Source organism: Lissotriton helveticus, chromosome 5_1 (genome assembly GCF_964261635.1).
Source record: "Lissotriton helveticus chromosome 5_1, aLisHel1.1, whole genome shotgun sequence".
Classification (NCBI taxonomy): domain Eukaryota; kingdom Metazoa; phylum Chordata; class Amphibia; order Caudata; family Salamandridae; genus Lissotriton; species Lissotriton helveticus.
Window position 1 is genome coordinate 1,648,488,322 of NC_136065.1, and position 19,747 is coordinate 1,648,508,068.

The 19,747-nt window shown below is 44.5% G+C and overlaps 19 non-coding genes across 19 annotated transcripts; 13 read left to right on the forward strand and 6 right to left on the reverse strand.

Annotated features, from left to right (window-relative positions):
• Positions 1–1,799: 1,799 nt before the first annotated feature.
• TRNAI-UAU (transfer RNA isoleucine (anticodon UAU)) lies at positions 1,800–1,894 on the reverse strand. Its single transcript has 2 exons — positions 1,857–1,894; positions 1,800–1,835 (listed from the first exon to the last, which is right to left on the reverse strand). It is a non-coding gene; the product is annotated as a tRNA-Ile (tRNA).
• Positions 1,895–2,186: 292 nt separating this feature from the next.
• TRNAS-GCU (transfer RNA serine (anticodon GCU)) lies at positions 2,187–2,268 on the forward strand. Its single transcript has one exon. It is a non-coding gene; the product is annotated as a tRNA-Ser (tRNA).
• Positions 2,269–3,384: 1,116 nt separating this feature from the next.
• TRNAT-UGU (transfer RNA threonine (anticodon UGU)) lies at positions 3,385–3,456 on the forward strand. The gene has a single exon. It is a non-coding gene; the product is annotated as a tRNA-Thr (tRNA).
• Positions 3,457–4,625: 1,169 nt separating this feature from the next.
• TRNAI-UAU (transfer RNA isoleucine (anticodon UAU)) lies at positions 4,626–4,720 on the reverse strand. Its single transcript has 2 exons — positions 4,683–4,720; positions 4,626–4,661 (listed from the first exon to the last, which is right to left on the reverse strand). It is a non-coding gene; the product is annotated as a tRNA-Ile (tRNA).
• Positions 4,721–5,012: 292 nt separating this feature from the next.
• Positions 5,013–5,094, forward strand: TRNAS-GCU (transfer RNA serine (anticodon GCU)). The gene has a single exon. It is a non-coding gene; the product is annotated as a tRNA-Ser (tRNA).
• A 1,116-nt stretch (positions 5,095–6,210) lies between these two features.
• TRNAT-UGU (transfer RNA threonine (anticodon UGU)) lies at positions 6,211–6,282 on the forward strand. Its single transcript has one exon. It is a non-coding gene; the product is annotated as a tRNA-Thr (tRNA).
• Positions 6,283–7,437: 1,155 nt separating this feature from the next.
• Positions 7,438–7,532, reverse strand: TRNAI-UAU (transfer RNA isoleucine (anticodon UAU)). The gene is made up of 2 exons: positions 7,495–7,532; positions 7,438–7,473 (listed from the first exon to the last, which is right to left on the reverse strand). It is a non-coding gene; the product is annotated as a tRNA-Ile (tRNA).
• A 292-nt stretch (positions 7,533–7,824) lies between these two features.
• On the forward strand, positions 7,825–7,906 carry TRNAS-GCU (transfer RNA serine (anticodon GCU)). The gene has a single exon. It is a non-coding gene; the product is annotated as a tRNA-Ser (tRNA).
• Positions 7,907–9,022: 1,116 nt separating this feature from the next.
• On the forward strand, positions 9,023–9,094 carry TRNAT-UGU (transfer RNA threonine (anticodon UGU)). Its single transcript has one exon. It is a non-coding gene; the product is annotated as a tRNA-Thr (tRNA).
• Positions 9,095–10,263: 1,169 nt separating this feature from the next.
• On the reverse strand, positions 10,264–10,358 carry TRNAI-UAU (transfer RNA isoleucine (anticodon UAU)). Its single transcript has 2 exons — positions 10,321–10,358; positions 10,264–10,299 (listed from the first exon to the last, which is right to left on the reverse strand). It is a non-coding gene; the product is annotated as a tRNA-Ile (tRNA).
• Positions 10,359–10,650: 292 nt separating this feature from the next.
• Positions 10,651–10,732, forward strand: TRNAS-GCU (transfer RNA serine (anticodon GCU)). Its single transcript has one exon. It is a non-coding gene; the product is annotated as a tRNA-Ser (tRNA).
• A 1,116-nt stretch (positions 10,733–11,848) lies between these two features.
• TRNAT-UGU (transfer RNA threonine (anticodon UGU)) lies at positions 11,849–11,920 on the forward strand. Its single transcript has one exon. It is a non-coding gene; the product is annotated as a tRNA-Thr (tRNA).
• A 1,169-nt stretch (positions 11,921–13,089) lies between these two features.
• On the reverse strand, positions 13,090–13,184 carry TRNAI-UAU (transfer RNA isoleucine (anticodon UAU)). Its single transcript has 2 exons — positions 13,147–13,184; positions 13,090–13,125 (listed from the first exon to the last, which is right to left on the reverse strand). It is a non-coding gene; the product is annotated as a tRNA-Ile (tRNA).
• A 292-nt stretch (positions 13,185–13,476) lies between these two features.
• Positions 13,477–13,558, forward strand: TRNAS-GCU (transfer RNA serine (anticodon GCU)). Its single transcript has one exon. It is a non-coding gene; the product is annotated as a tRNA-Ser (tRNA).
• Positions 13,559–14,674: 1,116 nt separating this feature from the next.
• Positions 14,675–14,746, forward strand: TRNAT-UGU (transfer RNA threonine (anticodon UGU)). Its single transcript has one exon. It is a non-coding gene; the product is annotated as a tRNA-Thr (tRNA).
• A 1,155-nt stretch (positions 14,747–15,901) lies between these two features.
• TRNAI-UAU (transfer RNA isoleucine (anticodon UAU)) lies at positions 15,902–15,996 on the reverse strand. Its single transcript has 2 exons — positions 15,959–15,996; positions 15,902–15,937 (listed from the first exon to the last, which is right to left on the reverse strand). It is a non-coding gene; the product is annotated as a tRNA-Ile (tRNA).
• A 292-nt stretch (positions 15,997–16,288) lies between these two features.
• On the forward strand, positions 16,289–16,370 carry TRNAS-GCU (transfer RNA serine (anticodon GCU)). Its single transcript has one exon. It is a non-coding gene; the product is annotated as a tRNA-Ser (tRNA).
• A 1,116-nt stretch (positions 16,371–17,486) lies between these two features.
• On the forward strand, positions 17,487–17,558 carry TRNAT-UGU (transfer RNA threonine (anticodon UGU)). The gene has a single exon. It is a non-coding gene; the product is annotated as a tRNA-Thr (tRNA).
• Positions 17,559–19,114: 1,556 nt separating this feature from the next.
• TRNAS-GCU (transfer RNA serine (anticodon GCU)) lies at positions 19,115–19,196 on the forward strand. Its single transcript has one exon. It is a non-coding gene; the product is annotated as a tRNA-Ser (tRNA).
• Positions 19,197–19,747: the final 551 nt, after the last annotated feature.

Genomic DNA, 19,747 nt, shown 5'->3' on the forward strand with positions numbered 1-19,747 from the left:
ACAGAGCAGCACATCGGAATAAGTGCTACTTTCAAATTGCACATTATCTAGCATCGAAAAGTGTGTCACTTTCACTTAAAAGCCTGAGTAATCACCGATGTGAGTAGCAATGGAAGACAGCCTATTGCAGCCTGTGCCTACTTTTGCCCTATCCAGTAGCAGTGGAGCGCAAAGGTAAAGAGGGGGAGCAAGAATGAAAACTGAGGGTATGGGGCAGGTGAGACGAGAAAGAAGGGGTGAAAGAGAGGGGGAGTGAGCAAAGAAGTCTCAGGTGGGATAGAAGTAAAGGGTAGTAGGGGGTGAGAGAAACTGGGCGAATGAAAGTGAAAGGTGGAGAAAAGTAGAGAGGAGTGAGCAGGAGAGAAAGAGGGAGGGTGAATGCGCGAGAAATAGGGCGAGAGAGGAAGGGGAAGAAAGACAGTGTCTGGTAGAACGAAAGTATGAGAGTTAGAGAGAGAAGAGCGGGCTAGGATGGGAGAGAGGGCGACAAGAGAGAACTAGAGAGGCAGGTTGCTAGAGAGATACGAAGATGGAAAGAGAGAGGGACGGGGGGAGAAGAGACTGGGCTGATGAGAGAGATATCGATAAGGAGAGAAAGATGTGTGTGTATGCGTGAGAGAGAGGATGAGTGAATGAGGCACAGAAAGGAGGGGGCATGAGAAACAGAAAGCTGAATGGGACAGTGGAAAGAGTGAATTAGGAAGGAAGATAGAGGAGCTAAAAGCGGCAAAACACAACTAAGAGAGGGAGAATTGGGAGGCAGAAAGAGCGTTAGGAAGGGCGGGTGACGGATGGGGTCACTGGAGGCCGCTTTATGAAGGTCCAGGGCCAAATGAAATGCCGCAAAATTGCCGCTAAATTTCCATATTTGTGCCGCTAAATTTCCATTTTTGTGCCGCTAAATTTGCTAATCCATGCCGCTATATCCTGGGGGGTCTGAGAAAGGATGAAATAAGGATCTAGAAATTTCACCAAGGAGATGTGAACTTCATCCCCCTTAAAATACTTTTCCTCCCAGATGCCCCGGCTCTTAGTCAAATGAGGTTAATCTTCAAAACCCCACCCCCACTAACCATAAATATCCGACTCTCCTGCTGTCCATTCAAATGATACAAGGTATCTTGTACATAGAGAGAATGTGAGAAAAAGCAGAATCGCTTCATAGATTTGGTGACCTTGGATGGGTGGGCTGGATAAAGAAGTGAACCTGATTTCGGGAAAAGGAGTATCGTGATGGGGATGAGGAAAAGAGAACATGGACCACATTCACAAGTTAGATAAATAAATATATTAGGTTGAATGGTTTTAAAAAGTTAACTTTGAGCATGAATTGTTTTTTTAAACTGCAAAGAATAAAAAAAATCAATGTGGGATTGGAGGCACAATCTGAGCAGAAAGCACCATAAGCTGCTATGGTGCAACTCTTATGTTGATTAGAAACATTAATATGATGACGCTCTTCTTTTGATATGTCTTTCAGTTAAATTGTATTGTAAGTAGCTGATACAGCACTGTTTGCAGCTCCTCAGTATATGGTTATCCCGTGACAACAATGTTTTCATCATATTTATTATTCTACAAATGTATTTTTAAATGCACTGATGTGGTGTTTGCATGCTATGCAAGACGGCACATCATGGAATGTTTATAAGGAGCATCGAATAGGATTGTGATATTTGCACCTGGAAGAGTCGGACACGCAGATCCTGAAAAGAAGTAAAAACTCTCTAGCAAGGGCCGTCTTTCCCCTGAGTTTAATCTTTACTTTTAGTGAAATGGTTTATGAAAAACCAGTAAGCTGCTCCAGGTGAGGCTCTAACTCACAACCTCGGCATGCCTCAATGCAAGTACTGCTGTATAAGTACTGCGCGCTAACCGATTGCGCCACTGGAGCTCACTGTTCTCATACCTCCCCAGTTGAGCCATCTAGAGCTGACCAAGTAGATACTGGCACTGCTCCCTTATTCACTGTGCAAGATCGACTCACATGCTAGCATGTTATCATGACTATTAAAAACTGCAGTCCTAATGGAACAGATTTGATAATTCTGCTATATCATGTGCTCTGTCTATTGAACACCACATATATTTGCCAGTTCTGACACAGTCTAGGAGAAACTTATGATTATTTGTAATTAGCACATCGTAAGAATTTCCTAAAAAATGAAACATAGTCACCTAAGGCAGACGAGGTGGCCGAGTGGTTAAGGCGATGGACTGCTAATCCATTGTGCTCTGCACGCGTGGGTTCGAATCCCACCTTCGTCGGAACGCCATCAGACACTCTTTTGAAGGTGGGCATGTCTCGTAGTACAATTACACTCTCTTTCAAGACACAGCCATAATCCACTAGAAGGGCCCAACTGACTATTCCATTTTGGCAATTATGTCAAATTAAGGGAAGTGTTTTGTGCTTAATTGAAATTAGATGTTTCATGAAGTGTCCAGAGGATTGCCTTTCCCTCACTCCTGGCCTTCTAACTAACCTTGGTCGTAGTGGGCGTAGTGGGGCTCCGCGGAGCTACGCGGAGTGGGCGAGAAGCTACGCCCACTCCCGCACTCCGCGTAGCCCCACTACGCACCTCCCTCCCGCTCTCCCCTACATACATTATTTAAGCAACTACCCTTAATAAAACAATTTTAAAGCACTTACCGTGTCCGGGGCTCGTCCGGGGCTCCCTCTTGGAATAGCGTCGTCCTGGATACCAATGCGCATGCGCGGGAGGCCGCGCATGCGCATTGGTATCCAGGAAGGGACGCTATTCCAAGAGGGAGCCCCGGAAGAGCCCCGGACATGGTAAGTGCTTTAAAAATTGTTTTATTAAGGTTAGTTGCTTAAATAATGTATGTAGGGGAGGGCGGGAGGGAGGCGGGTGGCAGCCGAATCGGCTACGCACACGGAGTGGGCGTAGTGTTGCCGGCTACGCTGTCTACGCAAAATGCGTAGAAGGCAACACTACGCCTACTCCGTGGCCGTAGCCGATTCGGACGCCCAGGGTTACTTCTAACCAGTTTGGATAGATAGACTGATAAGAAAGCAGCTCTTACTCCTAAAGTTTCAGCCATCTCAAGTGTATGACTGTTGACATATGTCTGCCCCACAGAGACAGATCACTTCTAATAAGTGAGTTCTCTATCTGTCACTGATTGTGGACATACTAACTAGAGCTATCAGTATGGTCATAAATGTGAATACTCTTATGTTCTCAAATCAAAATGGAGTTTTTCCTACTTCCAAGAAAAGTGTCTTAAGCATGCTCTTCAATTTGTGCACGCATGTAGACATTCAAATGCAACTGCATTTCCATACAGAGTCTCAAAATCATAGATATCTTCATACCGCAGTAAGAATACATGAAGCGATTTACATACTGCAAGCAGGCTGGCCTTGTAGCTCAGTGGCAGAGCACTGGTCTTGTAAACCAGGGGTCATGAGTTCAAGCCTCATCAGGGCCTTTTTATATGTGAGTTTCTGTATGTTGTTTCCAAGTCATTCTTTCTAGGAGTCACACCTTGTCTTAAGTTTGCTTATTGACAAGCTTCCCTTTCCTGCTTTCATCGTATCAAGAAGACTTCATGAAAACCATTGAACCATAAACTATCGCCTCACCCCTTCCGATCGCCTGACGAACGCCTGACAAACGCCATTCTCACCCCGCCGGGCAAGCCCTGCCGGGCAAAGCCAAATAAGCCATGCATATTTGAAGTTCCTTTGAAAGTCAGAGCGAGGACTATGACCTCTGTTCCGACTGAGTCTGCATCCACAGAAAGGATGAAATAAGGATCTAGAAATTTCACCAAGGAGATGTGAACTTCATCCCCCTTAAAATACTTTTCCTCCCAGATGCCCCGGCTCTTAGTCAAATGAGGTTAATCTTCAAATCCCCACCCCCACTAACCATAAATATCCGACTCTCCTGCTGTCCATTCAAATGATACAAGGTATCTTGTACATAGAGAGAATGTGAGAAAAAGCAGAATCGCTTCATAGATTTGGTGACCTTGGATGGGTGGGCTGGATAAAGAAGTGAACCTGATTTCGGGAAAAGGAGTATCGTGTTGGGGATGAGGAAAAGAGAACATGGACCACATTCACAAGTTAGAGAAATAAATATATTAGGTTGAATGGTTTTAAAAAGTTAACTTTGAGCATGAATTGTTTTTTTAAACTGCAAAGAATAAAAAAAATCAATGTGGGATTGGAGGCACAATCTGAGCAGAAAGCACCATAAGCTGCTATGGTGCAACTCTTATGTTGACTAGAAACATTAATATGATGACGCTCTTCTTTTGATATGTCTTTCAGTTAAATTTTATTGTAAGTAGCTGATACAGCACTGTTTGCAGCTCCTCAGTATATGGTTATCCCGTGACAACAATGTTTTCATCATATTTATTATTCTACAAATGTATTTTTAAATGCACTGATGTGGTGTTTGCATGCTATGCAAGACGGCACATCATGGAATGTTTATAAGGAGCATCGAATAGGATTGTGATATTTGCACCTGGAAGAGTCGGACACGCAGATCCTGAAAAGAAGTAAAAACTCTCTAGCAAGGGCCGTCTTTCCCCTGAGTTTAATCTTTACTTTTAGTGAAATGGTTTATGAAAAACCAGTAAGCTGCTCCAGGTGAGGCTCGAACTCACAACCTCGGCATGCCTCAAGGCAAGTACTGCTGTATAAGTACCGCGCGCTAACCGATTGCGCCACTGGAGCTCACTGTTCTCATACCTCCCCAGTTGAGCCATCTAGAGCTGACCAAGTAGATACTGGCACTGCTCCCTTATTCACTGTGCAATATCGACTCACATGCTAGCATGTTATCATGACTATTAAAAACTACAGTCCTAATGGAACAGATTTGATAATTCTGCTAAATCATGTGCTCTGTCTATTGAACACCACATATATTTGCCAGTTCTGACACAGTCTAGGAGAAACTTATGATTATTTGTAATTAGCACATCGTAAGAATTTCCTAAAAAATGAAACATAGTCACCTAAGGCAGACGAGGTGGCCGAGTGGTTAAGGCGATGGACTGCTAATCCATTGTGCTCTGCATGCGTGGGTTCGAATCCCACCTTCGTCGGAACGCCATCAGACACTCTTTTGAAGGTGGGCATGTCTCGTAGTACAATTACACTCTCTTTCAAGACACAGCCATAATCCACTAGAAGGGCCCAACTGACTATTCCATTTTGGCAATTATGTCAAATTAAGGGAAGTGTTTTGTGCTTAATTGAAATTAGATCTTTCATGAAGTGTCCAGAGGATTGCCTTTCCCTCACTCCTGGCCTTCTAACTAACCCTGGTCGTAGTGGGCGTAGTGGGGCTCCGCGGAGCTACGCGGAGTGGGCGAGAAGCTACGCCCACTCCCGCACTCCGCGTAGCCCCACTACGCACCTCCCTCCCGCTCTCCCCTACATACATTATTTAAGCAACTACCCTTAATAAAACAATTTTAAAGCACTTACCGTGTCCGGGGCTCGTCCGGGGCTCCCTCTTGGAATAGCGTCGTCCTGGATACCAATGCGCATGCGCGGGAGGCCGCGCATGCGCATTGGTATCCAGGAAGGGACGCTATTCCAAGAGGGAGCCCCGGAAGAGCCCCGGACATGGTAAGTGCTTTAAAAATTGTTTTATTAAGGTTAGTTGCTTAAATAATGTATGTAGGGGAGGGCGGGAGGGAGGCGGGTGGCGGCCGAATCGGCTACGCCCACGGAGTGGGCGTAGTGTTGCCGGCTACGCTGTCTACGCAAAATGCGTAGAGGGCAACACTACGCCTACTCCGTGGGCGTAGCCGATTCGGACGCCCAGGGTTGCTTCTAACCAGTTTGGATAGATAGACTGATAAGAAAGCAGCTCTTACTCCTAAAGTTTCAGCCATCTCAAGTGTATGACTGTTGACATATGTCTGCCCCACAGAGACAGATCACTTCTAATAAGTGAGTTCTCTATCTGTCACTGATTGTGGACATACTAACTAGAGCTATCAGTATGGTCATAAATGTGAATACTCTTATGTTCTCAAATCAAAATGGAGTTTTTCCTACTTCCAAGAAAAGTGTCTTAAGCATGCTCTTCAATTTGTGCACGCATGCAGACATTCAAATGCAACTGCATTTCCATACAGAGTCTCAAAATCAGAGATATCTTCATACCGCAGTAAGAATACATGAAGCGATTTACATACTGCAGGCAGGCTGGCCTTGTAGCTCAGTGGCAGAGCACTGGTCTTGTAAACCAGGGGTCATGAGTTCAAGCCTCATCAGGGCCTTTTTATATGTGAGTTTCTGTATGTTGTTTCCAAGTCATTCTTTCTAGGAGTCACACCTTGTCTTAAGTTTGCTTATTGACAAGCTTCCCTTTCCTGCTTTCATCGTATCAAGAAGACTTCATGAAAACCATTGAACCATAAACTATCGCCTCACCCCTTCCGATCGCCTGACGAACGCCTGACAAACGCCATTCTCACCCCGCCGGGCAAAGCCAAATAAGCCATGCATATTTGAAGTTCCTTTGAAAGTCAGAGCGAGGACTATGACCTCTGTTCCGACTGAGTCTGCATCCACAGAAAGGATGAAATAAGGATCTAGAAATTTCACCAAGGAGATGTGAACTTCATCCCCCTTAAAATACTTTTCCTCCCAGATGCCCCGGCTCTTAGTCAAATGAGGTTAATCTTCAAAACCCCACCCCCACTAACCATAAATATCCGACTCTCCTGCTGTCCATTCAAATGATACAAGGTATCTTGTACATAGAGAGAATGTGAGAAAAAGCAGAATCGCTTCATAGATTTGGTGACCTTGGATGGGTGGGCTGGATAAAGAAGTGAACCTGATTTCGGGAAAAGGAGTATCGTGATGGGGATGAGGAAAAGAGAACATGGACCACATTCACAAGTTAGAGAAATAAATATATTAGGTTGAATGGTTTTAAAAAGTTAACTTTGAGCATGAATTGTTTTTTTAAACTGCAAAGAATAAAAAAAATCAATGTGGGATTGGAGGCACAATCTGAGCAGAAAGCACCATAAGCTGCTATGGTGCAACTCTTATGTTGACTAGAAACATTAATATGATGACGCTCTTCTTTTGATATGTCTTTCATTTACATTTTATTGTTAGTAGCTGATACAGCACTGTTTGCAGCTCCTCAGTATATGGTTATCCCGTGACAACAATGTTTTCATCATATTTATTATTCTACAAATGTATTTTTAAATGCACTGATGTGGTGTTTGCATGCTATGCAAGACGGCACATCATGGAATGTTTATAAGGAGCATCGAATAGGATTGTGATATTTGCACCTGGAAGAGTCGGACACGCAGATCCTGAAAAGAAATAAAAACTCTCTAGCAAGGGCCGTCTTTCCCCTGAGTTTAATCTTTACTTTTAGTGAAATGGTTTATGAAAAACCAGTACGCTGCTCCAGGTGAGGCTCGAACTCACAAACTCGGCATGCCTCAATGCAAGTACTGCTGTATAAGTACCGCGCGCTAACCGATTGCGCCACTGGAGCTCACTGTTCTCATATCTCCCCAGTTGAGCCATCTAGAGCTGACCAAGGAGATACTGGCACTGCTCCCTTATTCACTGTGCAAGATCGACTCACATGCTAGCATGTTATCATGACTATTAAAAACTACAGTCCTAATGGAACAGATTTGATAATTCTGCTATATCATGTGCTCTGTCTATTGAACACCACATATATTTGCCAGTTCTGACACAGTCTAGGAGAAACTTATGATTATTTGTAATTAGCACATCGTAAGAATTTCCTAAAAAATGAAACATAGTCACCTAAGGCAGACGAGGTGGCCGAGTGGTTAAGGCGATGGACTGCTAATCCATTGTGCTCTGCACGCGTGGGTTCGAATCCCACCTTCGTCGGAACGCCATCAGACACTCTTTTGAAGGTGGGCATGTCTCGTAGTACAATTACACTCTCTTTCAAGACACAGCCATAATCCACTAGAAGGGCCCAACTGACTATTCCATTTTGGCAATTATGTCAAATTAAGGGAAGTGTTTTGTGCTTAATTGAAATTAGATCTTTCATGAAGTGTCCAGAGGATTGCCTTTCCCTCACTCCTGGCCTTCTAACTAACCCTGGTCGTAGTGGGCGTAGTGGGGCTCCGCGGAGCTACGCGGAGTGGGCGAGAAGCTACGCCCACTCCCGCACTCCGCGTAGCCCCACTACGCACCTCCCTCCCGCTCTCCCCTACATACATTATTTAAGCAACTACCCTTAATAAAACAATTTTAAAGCACTTACCGTGTCCGGGGCTCGTCCGGGGCTCCCTCTTGGAATAGCGTCGTCCTGGATACCAATGCGCATGCGCGGGAGGCCGCACATGCGCATTGGTATCCAGGAAGGGACGCTATTCCAAGAGGGAGCCCCGGAAGAGCCCCGGACATGGTAAGTGCTTTAAAAATTGTTTTATTAAGGTTAGTTGCTTAAATAATGTATGTAGGGGAGGGCGGGAGGGAGGCGGGTGGCGGCCGAATCGGCTACGCACACGGAGTGGGCGTAGTGTTGCCGGCTACGCTGTCTACGCAAAATGCGTAGAAGGCAACACTACGCCTACTCCGTGGGCGTAGCCGATTCGGACGCCCAGGGTTACTTCTAACCAGTTTGGATAGATAGACTGATAAGAAAGCAGCTCTTACTCCTAAAGTTTCAGCCATCTCAAGTGTATGACTGTTGACATATGTCTGCCCCACAGAGACAGATCACTTCTAATAAGTGAGTTCTCTATCTGTCACTGATTGTGGACATACTAACTAGAGCTATCAGTATGGTCATAAATGTGAATACTCTTATGTTCTCAAATCAAAATGGAGTTTTTCCTACTTCCAAGAAAAGTGTCTTAAGCATGCTCTTCAATTTGTGCACGCATGTAGACATTCAAATGCAACTGCATTTCCATACAGAGTCTCAAAATCATAGATATCTTCATACCGCAGTAAGAATACATGAAGCGATTTACATACTGCAGGCAGGCTGGCCTTGTAGCTCAGTGGCAGAGCACTGGCCTTGTAAACCAGGGGTCATGAGTTCAAGCCTCATCAGGGCCTTTTTATATGTGAGTTTCTGTATGTTGTTTCCAAGTCATTCTTTCTAGGAGTCACACCTTGTCTTAAGTTTGCTTATTGACAAGCTTCCCTTTCCTGCTTTCATCGTATCAAGAAGACTTCATGAAAACCATTGAACCATAAACTATCGCCTCACCCCTTCCGATCGCCTGACGAACGCCTGACAAACGCCATTCTCACCCCGCCGGGCAAGCTCTGCCGGGCAAAGCCAAATAAGCCATGCATATTTGAAGTTCCTTTGAAAGTCAGAGCGAGGACTATGACCTCTGTTCCGACTGAGTCTGCATCCACAGAAAGGATGAAATAAGGATCTAGAAATTTCACCAAGGAGATGTGAACTTCATCCCCCTTAAAATACTTTTCCTCCCAGATGCCCCGGCTCTTAGTCAAATGAGGTTAATCTTCAAAACCCCACCCCCACTAACCATAAATATCCGACTCTCCTGCTGTCCATTCAAATGATACAAGGTATCTTGTACATAGAGAGAATGTGAGAAAAAGCAGAATCGCTTCATAGATTTGGTGACCTTGGAAGGGTAGGCTGGATAAAGAAGTGAACCTGATTTCGGGAAAAGGAGTATCGTGTTGGGGATGAGGAAAAGAGAACATGGACCACATTCACAAGTTAGAGAAATAAATATATTAGGTTGAATGGTTTTAAAAAGTTAACTTTGAGCATGAATTGTTTTTTTAAACTGCAAAGAATAAAAAAAATCAATGTGGGATTGGAGGCACAATCTGAGCAGAAAGCACCATAAGCTGCTATGGTGCAACTCTTATGTTGACTAGAAACATTAATATGATGACGCTCTTCTTTTGATATGTCTTTCATTTACATTTTATTGTTAGTAGCTGATACAGCACTGTTTGCAGCTCCTCAGTATATGGTTATCCCGTGACAACAATGTTTTCATCATATTTATTATTCTACAAATGTATTTTTAAATGCACTGATGTGGTGTTTGCATGCTATGCAAGACGGCACATCATGGAATGTTTATAAGGAGCATCGAATAGGATTGTGATATTTGCACCTGGAAGAGTCGGACACGCAGATCCTGAAAAGAAATAAAAACTCTCTAGCAAGGGCCGTCTTTCCCCTGAGTTTAATCTTTACTTTTAGTGAAATGGTTTATGAAAAACCAGTACGCTGCTCCAGGTGAGGCTCGAACTCACAACCTCGGCATGCCTCAATGCAAGTACTGCTGTATAAGTACCGCGCGCTAACCGATTGCGCCACTGGAGCTCACTGTGCTCATATCTCCCCAGTTGAGCCATCTAGAGCTGACCAAGGAGATACTGGCACTGCTCCCTTATTCACTGTGCAAGATCGACTCACATGCTAGCATGTTATCATGACTATTAAAAACTACAGTCCTAATGGAACAGATTTGATAATTCTGCTATATCATGTGCTCTGTCTATTGAACACCACATATATTTGCCAGTTCTGACACAGTCTAGGAGAAACTTATGATTATTTGTAATTAGCACATCGTAAGAATTTCCTAAAAAATGAAACATAGTCACCTAAGGCAGACGAGGTGGCCGAGTGGTTAAGGCGATGGACTGCTAATCCATTGTGCTCTGCACGCGTGGGTTCGAATCCCACCTTCGTCGGAACGCCATCAGACACTCTTTTGAAGGTGGGCATGTCTCGTAGTACAATTACACTCTCTTTCAAGACACAGCCATAATCCACTAGAAGGGCCCAACTGACTATTCCATTTTGGCAATTATGTCAAATTAAGGGAAGTGTTTTGTGCTTAATTGAAATTAGATCTTTCATGAAGTGTCCAGAGGATTGCCTTTCCCTCACTCCTGGCCTTCTAACTAACCCTGGTCGTAGTGGGCGTAGTGGGGCTCCGCGGAGCTACGCGGAGTGGGCGAGAAGCTACGCCCACTCCCGCACTCCGCGTAGCCCCACTACGCACCTCCCTCCCGCTCTCCCCTACATACATTATTTAAGCAACTACCCTTAATAAAACAATTTTAAAGCACTTACCGTGTCCGGGGCTCGTCCGGGGCTCCCTCTTGGAATAGCGTCGTCCTGGATACCAATGCGCATGCGCGGGAGGCCGCGCATGCGCATTGGTATCCAGGAAGGGACGCTATTCCAAGAGGGAGCCCCGGAAGAGCCCCGGACATGGTAAGTGCTTTAAAAATTGTTTTATTAAGGTTAGTTGCTTAAATAATGTATGTAGGGGAGGGCGAGAGGGAGGCGGGTGGCGGCCGAATCGGCTACGCACACGGAGTGGGCGTAGTGTTGCCGGCTACGCTGTCTACGCAAAATGCGTAGAAGGCAACACTACGCCTACTCCGTGGGCGTAGCCGATTCGGACGCCCAGGGTTACTTCTAACCAGTTTGGATAGATAGACTGATAAGAAAGCAGCTCTTACTCCTAAAGTTTCAGCCATCTCAAGTGTATGACTGTTGACATATGTCTGCCCCACAGAGACAGATCACTTCTAATAAGTGAGTTCTCTATCTGTCACTGATTGTGGACATACTAACTAGAGCTATCAGTATGGTCATAAATGTGAATACTCTTATGTTCTCAAATCAAAATGGAGTTTTTCCTACTTCCAAGAAAAGTGTCTTAAGCATGCTCTTCAATTTGTGCACGCATGTAGACATTCAAATGCAACTGCATTTCCATACAGAGTCTCAAAATCATAGATATCTTCATACCGCAGTAAGAATACATGAAGCGATTTACATACTGCAGGCAGGCTGGCCTTGTAGCTCAGTGGCAGAGCACTGGCCTTGTAAACCAGGGGTCATGAGTTCAAGCCTCATCAGGGCCTTTTTATATGTGAGTTTCTGTATGTTGTTTCCAAGTCATTCTTTCTAGGAGTCACACCTTGTCTTAAGTTTGCTTATTGACAAGCTTCCCTTTCCTGCTTTCATCGTATCAAGAAGACTTCATGAAAACCATTGAACCATAAACTATCGCCTCACCCCTTCCGATCGCCTGACGAACGCCTGACAAACGCCATTCTCACCCCGCCGGGCAAGCTCTGCCGGGCAAAGCCAAATAAGCCATGCATATTTGAAGTTCCTTTGAAAGTCAGAGCGAGGACTATGACCTCTGTTCCGACTGAGTCTGCATCCACAGAAAGGATGAAATAAGGATCTAGAAATTTCACCAAGGAGATGTGAACTTCATCCCCCTTAAAATACTTTTCCTCCCAGATGCCCCGGCTCTTAGTCAAATGAGGTTAATCTTCAAAACCCCACCCCCACTAACCATAAATATCCGACTCTCCTGCTGTCCATTCAAATGATACAAGGTATCTTGTACATAGAGAGAATGTGAGAAAAAGCAGAATCGCTTCATAGATTTGGTGACCTTGGAAGGGTAGGCTGGATAAAGAAGTGAACCTGATTTCGGGAAAAGGAGTATCGTGTTGGGGATGAGGAAAAGAGAACATGGACCACATTCACAAGTTAGAGAAATAAATATATTAGGTTGAATGGTTTTAAAAAGTTAACTTTGAGCATGAATTGTTTTTTTAAACTGCAAAGAATAAAAAAAATCAATGTGGGATTGGAGGCACAATCTGAGCAGAAAGCACCATAAGCTGCTATGGTGCAACTCTTATGTTGACTAGAAACATTAATATGAAGACGCTCTTCTTTTGATATGTCTTTCATTTACATTTTATTGTTAGTAGCTGATACAGCACTGTTTGCAGCTCCTCAGTATATGGTTATCCCGTGACAACAATGTTTTCATCATATTTATTATTCTACAAATGTATTTTTAAATGCACTGATGTGGTGTTTGCATGCTATGCAAGACGGCACATCATGGAATGTTTATAAGGAGCATCGAATAGGATTGTGATATTTGCACCTGGAAGAGTCGGACACGCAGATCCTGAAAAGAAATAAAAACTCTCTAGCAAGGGCCGTCTTTCCCCTGAGTTTAATCTTTACTTTTAGTGAAATGGTTTATGAAAAACCAGTACGCTGCTCCAGGTGAGGCTCGAACTCACAACCTCGGCATGCCTCAATGCAAGTACTGCTGTATAAGTACCGCGCGCTAACCGATTGCGCCACTGGAGCTCACTGTGCTCATATCTCCCCAGTTGAGCCATCTAGAGCTGACCAAGGAGATACTGGCACTGCTCCCTTATTCACTGTGCAAGATCGACTCACATGCTAGCATGTTATCATGACTATTAAAAACTACAGTCCTAATGGAACAGATTTGATAATTCTGCTATATCATGTGCTCTGTCTATTGAACACCACATATATTTGCCAGTTCTGACACAGTCTAGGAGAAACTTATGATTATTTGTAATTAGCACATCGTAAGAATTTCCTAAAAAATGAAACATAGTCACCTAAGGCAGACGAGGTGGCCGAGTGGTTAAGGCGATGGACTGCTAATCCATTGTGCTCTGCACGCGTGGGTTCGAATCCCACCTTCGTCGGAACGCCATCAGACACTCTTTTGAAGGTGGGCATGTCTCGTAGTACAATTACACTCTCTTTCAAGACACAGCCATAATCCACTAGAAGGGCCCAACTGACTATTCCATTTTGGCAATTATGTCAAATTAAGGGAAGTGTTTTGTGCTTAATTGAAATTAGATCTTTCATGAAGTGTCCAGAGGATTGCCTTTCCCTCACTCCTGGCCTTCTAACTAACCCTGGTCGTAGTGGGCGTAGTGGGGCTCCGCGGAGCTACGCGGAGTGGGCGAGAAGCTACGCCCACTCCCGCACTCCGCGTAGCCCCACTACGCACCTCCCTCCCGCTCTCCCCTACATACATTATTTAAGCAACTACCCTTAATAAAACAATTTTAAAGCACTTACCGTGTCCGGGGCTCGTCCGGGGCTCCCTCTTGGAATAGCGTCGTCCTGGATACCAATGCGCATGCGCGGGAGGCCGCGCATGCGCATTGGTATCCAGGAAGGGACGCTATTCCAAGAGGGAGCCCCGGAAGAGCCCCGGACATGGTAAGTGCTTTAAAAATTGTTTTATTAAGGTTAGTTGCTTAAATAATGTATGTAGGGGAGGGCGGGAGGGAGGCGGGTGGCGGCCGAATCGGCTACGCACACGGAGTGGGCGTAGTGTTGCCGGCTACGCTGTCTACGCAAAATGCGTAGAAGGCAACACTACGCCTACTCCGTGGGCGTAGCCGATTCGGACGCCCAGGGTTACTTCTAACCAGTTTGGATAGATAGACTGATAAGAAAGCAGCTCTTACTCCTAAAGTTTCAGCCATCTCAAGTGTATGACTGTTGACATATGTCTGCCCCACAGAGACAGATCACTTCTAATAAGTGAGTTCTCTATCTGTCACTGATTGTGGACATACTAACTAGAGCTATCAGTATGGTCATAAATGTGAATACTCTTATGTTCTCAAATCAAAATGGAGTTTTTCCTACTTCCAAGAAAAGTGTCTTAAGCATGCTCTTCAATTTGTGCACGCATGTAGACATTCAAATGGAACTGCATTTCCATACAGAGTCTCAAAATCATAGATATCTTCATACCGCAGTAAGAATACATGAAGCGATTTACATACTGCAGGCAGGCTGGCCTTGTAGCTCAGTGGCAGAGCACTGGTCTTGTAAACCAGGGGTCATGAGTTCAAGCCTCATCAGGGCCTTTTTATATGTGAGTTTCTGTATGTTGTTTCCAAGTCATTCTTTCTAGGAGTCACACCTTGTCTTAAGTTTGCTTATTGACAAGCTTCCCTTTCCTGCTTTCATCGTATCAAGAAGACTTCATGAAAACCATTGAACCATAAACTATCGCCTCACCCCTTCCGATCGCCTGACGAACGCCTGACAAACGCCATTCTCACCCTGCCGGGCAAAGCCAAATAAGCCATGCATATTTGAAGTTCCTTTGAAAGTCAGAGCGAGGACTATGACCTCTGTTCCGACTGAGTCTGCATCCACAGAAAGGATGAAATAAGGATCTAGAAATTTCACCAAGGAGATGTGAACTTCATCCCCCTTAAAATACTTTTCCTCCCAGATGCCCCGGCTCTTAGTCAAATGAGGTTAATCTTCAAAACCCCACCCCCACTAACCATAAATATCCGACTCTCCTGCTGTCCATTCAAATGATACAAGGTATCTTGTACATAGAGAGAATGTGAGAAAAAGCAGAATCGCTTCATAGATTTGGTGACCTTGGATGGGTGGGCTGGATAAAGAAGTGAACCTGATTTCGGGAAAAGGAGTATCGTGATGGGGATGAGGAAAAGAGAACATGGACCACATTCACAAGTTAGAGAAATAAATATATTAGGTTGAATGGTTTTAAAAAGTTAACTTTGAGCATGAATTGTTTTTTTAAACTGCAAAGAATAAAAAAAATCAATGTGGGATTGGAGGCACAATCTGAGCAGAAAGCACCATAAGCTGCTATGGTGCAACTCTTATGTTGACTAGAAACATTAATATGAAGACGCTCTTCTTTTGATATGTCTTTCATTTACATTTTATTGTTAGTAGCTGATACAGCACTGTTTGCAGCTCCTCAGTATATGGTTATCCCGTGACAACAATGTTTTCATCATATTTATTATTCTACAAATGTATTTTTAAATGCACTGATGTGGTGTTTGCATGCTATGCAAGACGGCACATCATGGAATGTTTATAAGGAGCATCGAATAGGATTGTGATATTTGCACCTGGAAGAGTCGGACACGCAGATCCTGAAAAGAAATAAAAACTCTCTAGCAAGGGCCGTCTTTCCCCTGAGTTTAATCTTTACTTTTAGTGAAATGGTTTATGAAAAACCAGTAAGCTGCTCTAGGTGAGGCTCGAACTCACAACCTCGGCATGCCTCAATGCAAGTACTGCTGTATAAGTACCGCGCGCTAACAGATTGCGCCACTGGAGCTCACTGTTCTCATATCTCCCCAGTTGAGCCATCTAGAGCTGACCAAGGAGATACTGGCACTGCTCCCTTATTCACTGTGCAAGATCGACTCACATGCTAGCATGTTATCATGACTATTAAAAACTACAGTCCTAATGGAACAGATTTGATAATTCTGCTATATCATGTGCTCTGTCTATTGAACACCACATATATTTGCCAGTTCTGACACAGTCTAGGAGAAACTTATGATTATTTGTAATTAGCACATCGTAAGAATTTCCTAAAAAATGAAACATAGTCACCTAAGGCAGACGAGGTGGCCGAGTGGTTAAGGCGATGGACTGCTAATCCATTGTGCTCTGCACGCGTGGGTTCGAATCCCACCTTCGTCGGAACGCCATCAGACACTCTTTTGAAGGTGGGCATGTCTCGTAGTACAATTACACTCTCTTTCAAGACACAGCCATAATCCACTAGAAGGGCCCAACTGACTATTCCATTTTGGCAATTATGTCAAATTAAGGGAAGTGTTTTGTGCTTAATTGAAATTAGATCTTTCATGAAGTGTCCAGAGGATTGCCTTTCCCTCACTCCTGGCCTTCTAACTAACCCTGGTCGTAGTGGGCGTAGTGGGGCTCCGCGGAGCTACGCGGAGTGGGCGAGAAGCTACGCCCACTCCCGCACTCCGCGTAGCCCCACTACGCACCTCCCTCCCGCTCTCCCCTACATACATTATTTAAGCAACTACCCTTAATAAAACCATTTTAAAGAACTTACCGTGTCCGGGGCTCGTCCGGGGCTCCCTCTTGGAATAGCGTCGTCCTGGATACCAATGCGCATGCGCGGGAGGCCGCGCATGCGCATTGGTATCCAGGAAGGGACGCTATTCCAAGAGGGAGCCCCGGAAGAGCCCCGGACATGGTAAGTGCTTTAAAAATTGTTTTATTAAGGTTAGTTGCTTAAATAATGTATGTAGGGGAGGGCGGGAGGGAGGCGGGTGGCGGCCGAATCGGCTACGCACACGGAGTGGGCGTAGTGTTGCCGGCTACGCTGTCTACGCAAAATGCGTAGAAGGCAACACTACGCCTACTCCGTGGGCGTAGCCGATTCGGACGCCCAGGGTTACTTCTAACCAGTTTGGATAGATAGACTGATAAGAAAGCAGCTCTTACTCCTAAAGTTTCAGCCATCTCAAGTGTATGACTGTTGACATATGTCTGCCCCACAGAGACAGATCACTTCTAATAAGTGAGTTCTCTATCTGTCACTGATTGTGGACATACTAACTAGAGCTATCAGTATGGTCATAAATGTGAATACTCTTATGTTCTCAAATCAAAATGGAGTTTTTCCTACTTCCAAGAAAAGTGTCTTAAGCATGCTCTTCAATTTGTGCACGCATGTAGACATTCAAATGCAACTGCATTTCCATACAGAGTCTCAAAATCATAGATATCTTCATACCGCAGTAAGAATACATGAAGCGATTTACATACTGCAGGCAGGCTGGCCTTGTAGCTCAGTGGCAGAGCACTGGTCTTGTAAACCAGGGGTCATGAGTTCAAGCCTCATCAGGGCCTTTTTATATGTGAGTTTCTGTATGTTGTTTCCAAGTCATTCTTTCTAGGAGTCACACCTTGTCTTAAGTTTGCTTATTGACAAGCTTCTCTTTCCTGCTTTCATCGTATCAAGAAGACTTCATGAAAACCATTGAACCATAAACTATCGCCTCACCCCTTCCGATCGCCTGACGAACGCCTGACAAACGCCATTCTCACCCCGCCGGGCAAGCCCTGCCGGGCAAAGCCAAATAAGCCATGCATATTTGAAGTTCCTTTGAAAGTCAGAGCGAGGACTATGACCTCTGTTCCGACTGAGTCTGCATCCACAGAAAGGATGAAATAAGGATCCAGAAATTTCACCAAGGAGATGTGAACTTCATCCCCCTTAAAATACTTTTCCTCCCAGATGCCCCGGCTCTTAGTCAAATGAGGTTAATCTTCAAAACCCCACCCCCACTAACCATAAATATCCGACTCTCCTGCTGTCCATTCAAATGATACAAGGTATCTTGTACATAGAGAGAATGTGAGAAAAAGCAGAATCGCTTCATAGATTTGGTGACCTTGGATGGGTGGGCTGGATAAAGAAGTGAACCTGATTTCGGGAAAAGGAGTATCGTGATGGGGATGAGGAAAAGAGAACATGGACCACATTCACAAGTTAGAGAAATAAATATATTAGGTTGAATGGTTTTAAAAAGTTAACTTTGAGCATGAATTGTTTTTTTAAACTGCAAAGAATAAAAAAAATCAATGTGGGATTGGAGGCACAATCTGAGCAGAAAGCACCATAAGCTGCTATGGTGCAACTCTTATGTTGACTAGAAACATTAATATGAAGACGCTCTTCTTTTGATATGTCTTTCATTTACATTTTATTGTTAGTAGCTGATACAGCACTGTTTGCAGCTCCTCAGTATATGGTTATCCCGTGACAACAATGTTTTCATCATATTTATTATTCTACAAATGTATTTTTAAATGCACTGATGTGGTGTTTGCATGCTATGCAAGACGGCACATCATGGAATGTTTATAAGGAGCATCGAATAGGATTGTGATATTTGCACCTGGAAGAGTCGGACACGCAGATCCTGAAAAGAAATAAAAACTCTCTAGCAAGGGACGTCTTTCCCCTGAGTTTAATCTTTACTTTTAGTGAAATGGTTTATGAAAAACCAGTAAGCTGCTCTAGGTGAGGCTCGAACTCACAACCTCGGCATGCCTCAATGCAAGTACTGCTGTATATGTACCGCGCGCTAACAGATTGCGCCACTGGAGCTCACTGTTCTCATATCTCCCCAGTTGAGCCATCTAGAGCTGACCAAGGAGATACTGGCACTGCTCCCTTATTCACTGTGCAAGATCGACTCACATGCTAGCATGTTATCATGACTATTAAAAACTACAGTCCTAATGGAACAGATTTGATAATTCTGCTATATCATGTGCTCTGTCTATTGAACACCACATATATTTGCCAGTTCTGACACAGTCTAGGAGAAACTTATGATTATTTGTAATTAGCACATCGGAAGAATTTCCTAAAAAATGAAACATAGTCACCTAAGGCAGACGAGGTGGCCGAGTGGTTAAGGCGATGGACTGCTAATCCATTGTGCTCTGCACGCGTGGGTTCGAATCCCACCTTCGTCGGAACGCCATCAGACACTCTTTTGAAGGTGGGCATGTCTCGTAGTACAATTACACTCTCTTTCAAGACACAGCCATAATCCACTAGAAGGGCCCAACTGACTATTCCATTTTGGCAATTATGTCAAATTAAGGGAAGTGTTTTGTGCTTAATTGAAATTAGATCTTTCATGAAGTGTCCAGAGGATTGCCTTTCCCTCACTCCTGGCCTTCTAACTAACCCTGGTCGTAGTGGGCGTAGTGGGGCTCCGCGGAGCTACGCGGAGTGGGCGAGAAGCTACGCCCACTCCCGCACTCGCGTAGCCCCACTACGCACCTCCCTCCCGCTCTCCCCTACATACATTATTTAAGCAACTACCCTTAATAAAACAATTTTAAAGAACTTACCGTGTCCGGGGCTCGTCCGGGACTCCCTCTTGGAATAGCGTCGTCCTGGATACCAATGCGCATGCGCGGGAGGCCGCGCATGCGCATTGGTATCCAGGAAGGGACGCTATTCCAAGAGGGAGCCCCGGAAGAGCCCCGGACATGGTAAGTGCTTTAAAAATTGTTTT